Source organism: Leptodactylus fuscus, chromosome 2 (assembly GCF_031893055.1).
Source record: "Leptodactylus fuscus isolate aLepFus1 chromosome 2, aLepFus1.hap2, whole genome shotgun sequence".
Lineage (NCBI taxonomy): Eukaryota > Metazoa > Chordata > Amphibia > Anura > Leptodactylidae > Leptodactylus > Leptodactylus fuscus.
Window position 1 is genome coordinate 56,479,100 of NC_134266.1, and position 12,330 is coordinate 56,491,429.

Genomic DNA, 12,330 nt, shown 5'->3' on the forward strand with positions numbered 1-12,330 from the left:
AATGTAGACATACAGAGTGTTTTCATCAGATTCCATATAACTCCCAGAGAAAAGAAATTGTGCCATTTTCCATCAGACATGTATGTATGGCGGCACATATGTACAGCTCTCCCCTGTGCCAATGGCCTGAAGACCTTTACATTCCTAGGCTTCAGGAAAGTAAAATTCCAGTAGGTCAGAGACTAGTGAGTGCCCAGACAATACTGGATAGGATATACTTTATTTAGTCCTAAAATGTTTGGATAAAATCCAAGTGTTCATGAGACATTAGTATATAATATCATGAGAAACATGCTCTATATGAACCCTGTATAACCCTGCTTTGTGATACCGGCAACTGGCATATTAAAATACGCTCTGTCACATTTTATTTATTCTTTTTTTACTTTTGGATTTCTTTTGCTTGTTTGTAAGGATAACAGAGCATGCAATGAAATATAAGGGTAAGGTGGATGTAACAGTTAATTCTAGATGTAAAACTTAATTTCCTTATCTGCAAAGTCACCACTTCCCCCTCCCTTTCGATTTCCCTCTTCCTGTTTCTCCTCTTACTTGGAAGTCTTATTAATGCTTATTCCATCCGAACATGCAACTCCTGCCTGACATGGTAAAAGCTTCTGATTCTCTTATAATTCTTTGTTGACATTTTAGGATGGTGATACTGGGTGGGGGCATCAGCAGCTATGCCTTGTATGCCTTATATGCCTTATATACCTTGTATGCTTTGTATGCCTTATATGCCTTGTATGCCTTATATGCTTTGTATGTCTTATATGCCTTATATACCTTGTATGCTTTGTATGCCTTATATGCTTTGTATGTCTTATATGCCTTATATGCATCGTATGTCTTGTATGCTTTGCTGACTATTGATAGTAGATTAGAGTAGTTGATCGGCGTCATTGCAAAAAAAAAAATAATAAAATTATTTGTTACTGAAAATCTTGAACTCTGCTTGTCTTAAAACTGCATAGACATTAACATTATGTATATAAGGTATAGTAATCTGCATGTTACAAGTTTTCTTAGAAGATTTTGGCTTACACAGGTTATTTTAGCAGCATTTGTAAAAAGGAAATGTGATTCAGCTCTTATCAATAACCGGTTGATTTGGAAAGTAAATTTCTTATTTTCCTTAGTGTGTCACTTAGTATATTACTTAGTATGTCGCTTAGTATGTTACTTAGTATGTCACTTAGCATGTCACTTAGTATGTTACTTAGTATGTTACTTAGTATGTCACTTAGGATGTTACTTAGTATGTTGCATGGATATTTTTGTTTATGTGAAATTAAAGGGAGACTGTCAGTACTTCTGACCCCTAAAAACTTCTGACAGTGCTCTGCGGAGTCCGGAGAGAGAGATGTAAACATGACTGAGCTGATGGTTATACATGTTGCATGACCAAGAAATCTATGTTTTAATACCCCCATGGGGCTCAGGAGGCAACTTCTTCATAGCAGTGTAGAAAACTCCATGCGGGGAATGTTTTCCTGGTTGAGGAAATGTTCATTCCAGAGAGACCTGGATACTGCACATGATGGGGCTACACCCGGGCTCTTAAAACATGAATATATCAGCCATGACTATGACCATTATCCCAGGTATGTTTACATGACCATTATCCCAGGTATGTTTACATACCTCTGCATGCCCTGTTTATACAGATGGGTCCTTACTAGAGATGAGCGAACACTAAAGTGTCCGAGGTTCGAAATCCGATTCAAACAGCCGCACACTGTTCGACTGTTCGAACGGATTTCGAACCCCATTATAGTGTATGGGGGGAAATGCTCGGTTCAGGGGTAGGCAACATTCGATAAAATCATACTTACCAAGTCTACGAGTGACGGTCGGGCTGGATTCTGCTTGAAGTCTTCTCCCGGCGCAGGGTCCCCGCATCCTCTTCCGGGTGGAATTCACTCTGCCTAGGCATCCGGCCTAGGCAGAGCCGACTGCGCATGCGCGTGCGGCTCTGCCCAGGCCCGACACCTGAGCAGAGCCGACTGTGCATGCGCGTGTATGCGCGTGCATGCCCGTGCATGTGCAGTCGGCTCTGCCTAGGCCAGATGCTTAAGCAGAGTGAATTCCACCCGGAAGAAGACGCGGGGACGCAGTGCAGAGAAGATTTCGGAAAGGTAAGAGAAGAACCAGCGTTGATTGGCAGAATGTATAGCATTCTGCCAATCAACGCTGGTTCTGCATCGAACATTAAACTTCGAACAGCTAGTAGTGTTCGATCGAGTACGAGCATTTCGAATACCGTAGTATTCGATCGAACAGCTACTCGATCGAACACTACTCGCTCATCTCTAGTCCTTACCTTTCATTTGACTACACATGTCCAGATATACATGCCACAAATCTATCTATCCAACTATCTAGAATAGACAAAACTGGCAGCCCTAGAAATAATAAAAATTCAAGTTGTTTTTTTATTCCAAGATATGCAACGTTTCGGTCCCTCACACTGGAACCTTTCTTAAGTGTGAGGGACCGAAGCGTTGCATATCTTAGAATAAAGACACCAACTAGAATTTTTATTATTTGGAGGGCTGCCAGTTTTGACTATTCTATTTACTCTGGGAAGGTGGCCATTTCCTTCTGGATCTGCACCCATTGCTGGTATTTAAGCTGTGCTGCTTTATAATATCTTTTTTATAAGAAAAAAAAATGTGGGTGATACAGAAAGGAGGAGGGTAGTGTTAGTAATACAATGAGATTACAATGATATGAGAAATTGGATTATTAGATTAGAGCTATGTTAAAGAAGGATACAACTGGAGCCAATAGTTTTGAGTAGATCATTCTACTGACAGACTCCCTTTAAGACTTTGGTCAAGGATGTCAGCCATAAGTTCCTGGATGGTCCTTAGACTAGGGCCCCACTGAGCAGGCTGCAGTAATAAAGCACCTTGGGAAAAACTGCGGCGACAACTCATCGCTTTTCACAGAAAGTCCATAGAGGTAGCCACAGCAAACTTCTACAGACTTCCTGCTTCCATTATACCAATAGGGAAACTGCTTTTTCCTGTAGGTATAAAACTGTTTCTGTAGGTATAATTGACATGCTGTGATTTCCAAACCACAACGATTTTGGAAAACACAGCATATCTGATGCGCATATCTTTCCACAATGTGCAGATGCATACACCTTGCATTGACATGGGGCCCCAGCCTTATGTGGTATTGACTATCCTTTTGGATGTTACATGTTGTGCTATTTATGCTTTTCACTTGTACATTTCTTGGTATTTTTGATTGATACACTTACCAAATATATATATATATATATATATATATATATATATATATATATATATATATAATCTCCCAGGTTCATGACTAGATGATACTAGATACTTTTTTTTTTATATACGTGATGGGGAAAGAAAAAAATATATGCCTTTTTCCTTTTTTTTTTCTCACTTGTTTTCCCTTTCATATATTGTATGTAAGTAATAGAGATGAGCGAACGCCGTTCAATCGAATACAGGCCGTTCGGGATATTCGATTACAATCGACTACAAGGCCGCAAACACAGCAAAAAATCGTATCCCCTCCCACCTTCCCTGGCGCGTTTTTTGCACCAATAACAGCGCAGGGGAGGTGGGACAGGAACTACGACAACGTAGGCAGTGAAAAAAAATCGGAAAAAGGAATTGGCGGTCGGAAACAGATAACCTCCAATTTAGACCAATGGTGGATTTACCATTTGACTAATTTGGGACTGTGAAGTATGTGACTTTGAGACAGGGACAGATCTACAGGCAGGGTAAGCTAGGGATTACCTTTATTTAGGGGGAAATGTTACTCACGCAACTCTTTGGGGCTCCATCTCGTCGGGATCCCTGTCAGCTTGCGATATGCGTGAGCTGACTTTTTCCCATAGGAATGCATTGACCAGCATTGATTGGCCGAATGCCATACAGAAGTACGGCATTCGGCCAATCAACGCTGGTCAATGCATTCCTATGCTGAGATGAAGCAGAGCTGAACCCGCTACACACTCAGCTGTACCGATGTAGCAATCCGATGCAGTAGCACTGAGTGTGTAGCGGGTCCAGCTCTGCTACATTGGACACTGCTACATCGCCAGCACTTAGGGTTGAGCTGATCTTGACATTTCAGGATCGTTTTTAAAATCCAATTTCCGATCATTCGGAGATTGGATTTTAAAAACGATCCTATTCACTACACAGCATGTAGTCCAAAAATTGTTGGACGCCACGCTGTGTAGTGATTAACCCCCCCCCCATCGCTGTCCACTTACCTGCATAGCTGCAGCACCCAGCTCTTCTTGGTCCTGTCCTCTGTCCACTTGTCTTCAGAGTCTTCTGACGTCTCCCCGCCCACACTCTCCAGCCGCACTAAAACCCGCCTACTCCCTGTATTTCAACAATACTAGTCTAGGGAGGCGGGGTTCTCTGTCCTCTTCAGAGCGCCCTGCGCCCCGCCTCCCTAGACTAGTATTGTAGAGATGCAGGGAGTAGGTAGGGCTTAGTAGGTGGGGCATTACTCACGTCTCCCCTCCCAGTACCCGCCTACACTCCCCTAAGCCCCACCCCTCTCCCAGACTAGTATTATAGAGAAGGCGGGGCGTAGGAGAGTGTGGACGGGTGCTGGGTGGGGAATCCCACCCACACTCTGCTAAGCCCCACCTTCTCTATAATACTAGTCGGGGGAGAGGGGGGCAGGGCGCTCTGAAGACCAGACAGAGAACCGGACCAGACCAAGAAGAGGAGCTGGGAGCTTCAGGTAAGTAGACAATGGTGGGGGGAGGGGGTTAATCCGATACTGCACACTCAGCTCAACTACTCTGGAGTTGAGCTGAGTGCACGGCCTGATGTAGCAGAGCTGGCAGATGTAGCAGTCTGATGCAGCAGTCTAACACACTCAGCTCTGCTGCATCAGACTGCTAACATCAGCCAGCTCTGCTACATCTCTGGTGTATCTGCACTACTCCAAAACATCCCTCCATCTACTCCTCCTGTCACACACATCTCGTTGTAGCAGTGCTCAGCACACACTCAGCTCTGCTACATCTCTACAATAGAGTGTAGAGATGTAGCAGAGCTGAGTGTGTGCTGAGCTCTGTTACACCAGAGATGTGTGTGACAGGAGGAGTAGCTGGAGGGATGGTTGGGTGTAGCATGGCTAGCTCTGCTTCATCTCGCCATAGGAATACATTGACCAGCGTTGATTGGCCATTGTACAGCATTCGTCCAATCAACGCTGGTTCTGCCAGAGAAGGCGGAGTCTAAAATTGGACCAGAATGGAAACTGCTGTGGACTGATTTTAGACTCCGCCTCCTCAGGCAGAACCAGCGTTGATTGGCCGAATGCAGTACACTGGCCAATCAATGCTGGTCAATGCATTCCTATGAGAAAAAGTCAGCTCCGGCATATCGCAAGCTGACAGGGGATCCCGACATAATAAAGGTACTTGATGCCCCCAGACATGCTTCCCCCGCTGTCCCAGATGCTTTCCAGGGTGCTGGCATCATTTCCTGGGGTGTGATAGTGGACTTGGTGACTCTCCTGAGTCGAATGGTGGGATCCCCTGTAGCGAAGTATTTTCTCCCATAGACTATAATGGGGTTCGATATCTGTTCGAATAGTCGAATATTGAGCGGCTATTTGAAATGAATATTGAACATTTTACTGTTCGCTCATCTCTAGTAAGTAACACATACTTTTGCGTCACTAGGAACAGGGCTAGGACCTGCAATGTGGATATTACCGTATTTTCCGGACTATAAGCCGCACATAAAAACCTACGATTTCCTCAGAAATCGTAAGTGCGGCTTATAGTCCGGTGCGGCTTATATATGGATGGAAGCGGCGGCAAAGACTGCGTGCCGCTTCCATACATACATAAAAGGCACCGTAAGGGTGCATTCACACTACCGAACGCCGGCGTGTATCACAGCCGTACACGCCGGCGTTACAGCAGGGCTGCCGGACACTTCCTATTCATTTCTATGGGAGCCGGCATGCGAGCGCTCCCTATAGAAATGAATGGAAAAAAGCAGTCCATTCATTTCTATGGGGAGCGCTCGCATGCCTGCTCCCATAGAAATGAATAGGAAGTGTCCGGCAGCCCTGCTGTGACACCGCCGTCCTGAAAGAGAACGTGAAACTTACCCAACGGTGCAGGGTGGGCGGGCGGGCATTCTGGCCTCCTCTGCCTCCGATGTTCCGTCCTTCTCCTCCGGCGCTCGCTGATAATGGCCGGGGCGCATGCGCATAATGCTTCTACTGCGCATGTGCCCTGGCCATTATCAGCTTGCGAGCGCCGGAGGAGGACGGAACATCGGAGGAAGAGGAGGCCTGAATGCCCGCCCACCCTGCACCGCTCGGTAAGTTTCACGTTCTCTTTCAGGACGGCGGTGTCACAGCAGGGCTGCCGGACACTTCCTATTCATTTCTATGGGAGCAGGCATGCGAGCGCTCCCCATAGAAATGAATGGACTGCTTTTTTCCATTCATTTCTATAGGGAGCGCTCGCATGCCGGCTCCCATAGAAATGAATAGGAAGTGTCCGGCAGCCCTGCTGTAACGGGGGGGGGGGGGGTGTAGTAGTTTAACCTAACGTTTACGGTTGGGCTCTATCAGCATGATTTTGCTGATAGAGCCCCTCCTCGCCTGCCGAGCGCTTCCAATAGAAGTGGCTGGCACGCGGGGGGTTAAGCGGCCGCTGGCAAAGTCTGCCTGCCGCCGCTTTCAATAAGATATAATGCGCACCGGACTGCGGCTTATAGTCCGGTGCGCCTTATATATGAACCGAGACGGACTATAAGGCGCTCATGGGCAATGCGGCTTATAGTCCAGTGCGCCTTATAGTCCGTAAAATACGGTACATATATATTACATATTACATATATATATATGTGGATATATATATAGTGTTGATTCTTTATTTTATTTTTTTAACTATTTTTGTCTTTATTTTTTTATTATTTTTTTTATAACCCCAGCATCTCATGTAATTCCCCAATTCTGCAAGGATGCACCAGTATGTCTTTGCAGAGTTATATACTGACCTTCCAGACATATGCAGTCAATAAGTGGTTGACAAGAGGATCTGTTATGTACTCTGACTTTATAGTGACGCCATACATTTGGTGTCACTCTGCTGATACTTTTTGATGGATTACAGTATTTATAAAATAGTTATTTCTCGAGGGGACTTGTAATTTAAATTTTTAAAATAAAACAGATATCCTTTTACAGGTAATAGGTCCTAAAATATTTCTACTGACACGGTGCAAAAACAAATAAGCTATAAAATCACCTTAAATCTAAGGCTAGCATACCGCAGCTAAAAAAATGAAATCCATTGCATTTTTTGAAGTTTTTGAAAACAGCTTTCCGCAGCTCTTTTTTTCTGCAATGAGTGGATGAGATTAAGCAAGATCTTATCTACTACACTGGTATTGTACAATGCAGCATTTTTTTCTGCTGCTTTTCCGCAGCATCCAAAAACACTCAATTTACGAAACATTTTTTAGCTATTCAAGCTAAAAATAAAAACACTACCCTGGAAGTGCTGGTGACCACTCTTAGCCTGCTAGCCTGTCCCCTCCTCTTGTGGAGATATATAACGCTGACCTAACTTGTCCTGTCCTTGTCAGCTAAAGACCAATGAGAACATATAGACGTCTTCCTCGGACTAAGGGACAAGGTGCCGGCTTCTCATACAGACAGATCTGCAAACAATATCATCAACACTGAGGTGAGCAGATATTTAACAAACCAAACTGAGCAAAGGAGAGACATAAAATCAGACAGAAATAAAAAGTGTAATGAATAGAGGAATCAGGAAGAGAGTTATGCTCAGTATTTCACATTCATGCATGCAATGAAAACTATATAGTAAATGTCCATATATAGTCTATAGAGGGTTGGTCCATAATCACAGAAGTATGCAGGAATTTTTTCTTTGACGAAATGATGGAGAACGTAACAGATGCCCACTGGATTCCTTCATAGTTAATGTGGTCCCTCGGGATCTGATCATGTCTGTTTTAAGACAGATCCATCTTTCTGTTTTGTCTATTCAATTTCTTCTTAAGGTAGAACAGAAGGTGTGAATGCAGCCTTAGTCTTCAAGCATTTGTTATTACGTCATTAGAAAGTCATGGAAATGTTCGGGGGATGGGGTATATATCAAAGTCTACATTCTATAATTCTGACGTGAAAAAGTCATAAAGCAGAGATGTGGAACTTTTTTAGCTCATATGTGCAAATATGTGTGACCTCTTGCATTTTTACACCATTTAGGCTATGGCCTCACGGACCGGAACCACTGAGGTCCGGCCGCTGCGGCATCACAGTTCTTCCCACAGTGCTTGAAGAGAAAGTTCAGAGTTTTCCTCCGCAGACTTTCTCTTATCATTATATCTACGGGAATGCCGCCGGCGTTTCCATAGATATAATTGACATGCTGCAATTTTCAAAAACCGCTGCTTATACATCATATTTATTAACTTGAGGCACGTAATTGTCCGTCCCAATCTCACTCCAGTGAATGAGTGGTATATAGAGATGAGCGAGTAGCATTCGATCGAATACCTCCCCTGTATAGATATTGGTGTGCTCAGTCAAATACCACCCAGTAAATGCAGTAAAAATTTGATGCCCCTCCCACCTTCCCTGACGCTTTTTTTAACAGCAATATCTATGCAGGGGAGGTATTTGATCGAATACTACTCGCTCATCTCTAGTGGTATAGAAAGTTGAGTAACATCTCAGGACAAAGGTAATAGAATTATACAGTGCCTTGCAAAAGCATTCCCAGCACTTGAACGTTTTCAGATTTTGTTACCTTACAACCACAAACTTAAGTGTTTTTTATTGAGATTTTAAGTGATAGACCAACACAAAGTAGCAGATAATTGTGAAGTGGAAGGAAAATTTTACATGGTTTTCATAACATTAATCGAATAAAAATCTGAAAAATGTGACATGCAAAAGTATTCAGCCCCCCTATATCAATACTTTGTAGAGCCACCTTTCAGTGCAATTACAGCTGCAAGTCTTTTGGGGGATGTCTCTACCAGCTTTGCACACCTAGAGATGGAGATTTTTGCCCATTCTTTTTTGCCAAATAGCTCAAGCTCAGCCAGATTGAATAGAAAACATCTGTGAACAACAATTTTCATATCTTGCCACCAATGCTCAAAGGGATTTAGGTCTGGACTTTGACTCAGCCATTCTAACACATAAATATTCTTCGAGCTAAACCATTCCTCTGTAGCTCTGGTTGTATGTTTAGGGTCATTTTCTTCCTGGACATTGTCTTTTGCAACCTCCAACAGGTTTTCTTCTAACATTGCTGTCATGACCTTTTTGTATGTGTTGGTGTAGGTGTCGACTGGGGATTTGATCCGGGCTCCTGTGGGTTTCTTTGCCACTGGACCATCGGTTTTGTATGTGGTGTCAGTCCTCTGAGCATACTTGAGGTTCCAGGAATCGAACCTCAGGTGTTAAGGATTGCCATCAACCTATGGGAGGATTCTGGGGCCTTTATCAGGAAGAGGGCAGCTCCAATAATTGCCGGTTTTTGTGGTCCCAACCTAAAATTCGTGGCCCAGGGAGGAGGAATGTTTTGCTTGTGCTGCTACTGTCTAGGAAGGAGTTTGAGTGATTGTTTGTGTGTGAGTTTGGTTCTTCCCTCCACACTTCTCCTCTGCCCTGTCCTTCACTTCTGTTTGCTTGGCACTATCTGGTTGTTTGAGGTGGGTTCCAGTTTATTTTGCCCCAGTCCTGTCTTAACCCTTTCCTCACCTCTGCACTGTCCCTCTCCGCATTCGCTTGTTTTGTGTTGTGTTGTGCTGCGTGTCCGTTGTCTAGCACCTCCCATCCCGTTTGTTTGTCTGCAGCTGCACCTTGATTTCTGTAGGGGTCACCACCTTAGAAACCCCAGTCCCTAGCTCTCCTATAGCTCTTGCCCTATCTGTCGGCTAGGTCTTCATGCTAGAGAGCCAGGAGTTGTCGGGGCCAAGACTAGCTTGGGGGCAGCTGACCACCACCCGTAGGCAGGGCCTAGCTAGCCACCGTAGTGCCAGGGATAGTCTCCTTCCCCTGTTTCCTTAGCGGTGCAACCTGCAGTCCGGAATCTGGGTCTGGACTTGGACACGAACATGACAATTGCCCTCTATTAGCTCCAGGGCCAGTACTACTGCTACTGGCGTCAGGGGCCCGGCCAAATTGAAAAATGGGGGGGCCCGGTTTTGGCCCGCGACCGTGTGCCGGCCCCCTGGCGCCCGTAGCAGTCATTGTGTATGTCCTATTTCAACTCAGATCTGCATCCAGAGGACGCAGATCTGAGTTGAAGACATAAGCGGCTGAAGCAAGGAGCTGACACAGGTCAGCTTCTCGCTTCGCTGCTGCGCGCCTCTCTCCCTGACACATATGCAGCTGAAGCGAGGAGCTGACATGTGTCAGCTCCTCGCTTCGCCGCCTCCGCTACTGGCTTGTAGACGCGATGTGATGAGGTCACATCACGTCTATAACTGTGCGCCAGTGAGAGAGAGGCGCGCAGAGAGCTGCGAGGGAACGAAGGAGAAGGTAAGTCAGTCAGTGTAATGTGGAACGTGAAACTGGGGACAGAGAGAGGACGGCATGACACTGGGGGCAGAGATGGAGAGGACAGCATGACAATGGGGGCAGAGATGGAGGGACATGAATATGGGGGCAGAGATGGAGGGGACATGAATATGGGGGCAGAGATGGAGAGGACAGCATGACAATGGGGGCAGAGATGGAGAGGACGGCATGACACTGGGGGCAGAGATGGAGAGGACGGCATGACACTGGGGGCAGAGATGGAGAGGACGGCATGACAATGGGGGCAGAGATGGAGGGACATGAATATGGGAGCAGAGATGGAGGGGACATGAATATGGGGCAGAGATGGAGAGGACGGCATGACAATGGGGCAGAGATGGAGGGACATGAATATGGGGGCAGAGATGGAGGGGACATGAATATGGGGGCAGAGATGGAGGGGACATGAATATGGGGCAGAGATGGAGAGGACGGCATGACAATGGGGGCAGAGATGGAGGGACATGAATATGGGGGCAGAGATGGAGGGGACAGGAATATGGGAGCAGAGATGGAGGGGACATGAATATGGGGCAGAGATGGAGAGGATGGCATGACAATGGGGGCAGAGATGGAGGGACATGAATATGGGGGCAGAGATGGAGGGAACATGAATATGGGGGCAGAGATGGAGGGACATAAATCTGGGGAGCAGAGATGGGGGACATGAAACAGGACAGAGATGGAGGGGACATGAAACTGGGGGCAGAGATGGAAGGGGGGACATGAAACTGGGGGCAGAAATGGATGGGCGGACATGAATATGGGGGCAGAGATTGGGTGGGAGACATGAAACTGGGGGCAGATGAAGGGTGTATATGAAGCTGGGGAAGAGATAGAGGGGCAACATATAATGTACGGGTGACTGTAGGAGGATTATACTGTGTGCGGGCACATGAAAAATTAATGAGAATGGGTGGAGTCAACATAACAGTGGGTGGGGCTAAATCTGCCGCGGTGCGCAAAGCGCACTGCACATTTTGTCCCTCTTTTGGTTCTTCAAAAGTTGGGAGGTATGGGTACAGGGGGAAGTGGAAAGATTTTAGAAGGTGGACCGGGGGGGGGGGGGGAGATTGTTGGGACATCGGGTGTGCGGCACTGCGGAGAGGGAACTGGGGCAATAATATATAATATATAAGTTTTTAGCTGGAAATGTAATACATAATTGGTATGTCGCAAAATAAAGTCGTTTTAAAATGGCGGGGGAGGGGGGGGGCCCAGACACTTAGGCTGTATGGGGCCCCAAAATTCCTGATGGCGGCCCTGATTAGCTCCATCCATCTTCCCATCATCTCTGACCAGCTTTCGTGCGTCTGCTAAAGAAAAGACTCCTCCTGGCATGATGCTGCCACCACCATGTGTCACAGTGGGGATGATGTGTTCAGGGTGATGAGCAGGGTTACTTTTATGCCACATATAGTGCTTTGCATTTAGTCAAACTTTGCCAAAAAGTTCATCTGACCAGAGCACCTTCCTCCACATGTTTCCTGTGTCCTCTATATGGCTTATGGCAAACTGCACTTTACACATCTTATGTCTTTCTTCCTGCCACTCTTCCATAAAGACCACATTTTATGAAGTGCACGACTTATAGTTGTCCTGTGAACAGATTCTCCCACCTGAGCTGTGGATTTCCTCAACTCCTCCAGAGTGACCATGGGCCTCTTGACTGCTTCTTTGTCCAGTGCTCTCCTTGCTTGATCTCTCAATTTAAGT

At 45.8% G+C, this 12,330-nt stretch overlaps 1 protein-coding gene across 1 annotated transcript in view; it reads left to right on the forward strand.

The window, feature by feature from the left end:
• Window positions 1-543: 543 nt before the first annotated feature.
• The window catches only part of LOC142194606 (granulocyte-macrophage colony-stimulating factor receptor subunit alpha-like), a 126,035-nt gene continuing 114,248 nt past the window's right edge, over window positions 544-12,330 (forward strand). The window contains exons 1-2 of the mRNA XM_075263854.1: window positions 544-607; window positions 7,638-7,738. The gene's annotated coding sequence lies outside the window, so the exon portion shown is untranslated. The remainder of the gene's footprint in view (window positions 608-7,637; window positions 7,739-12,330) is intronic.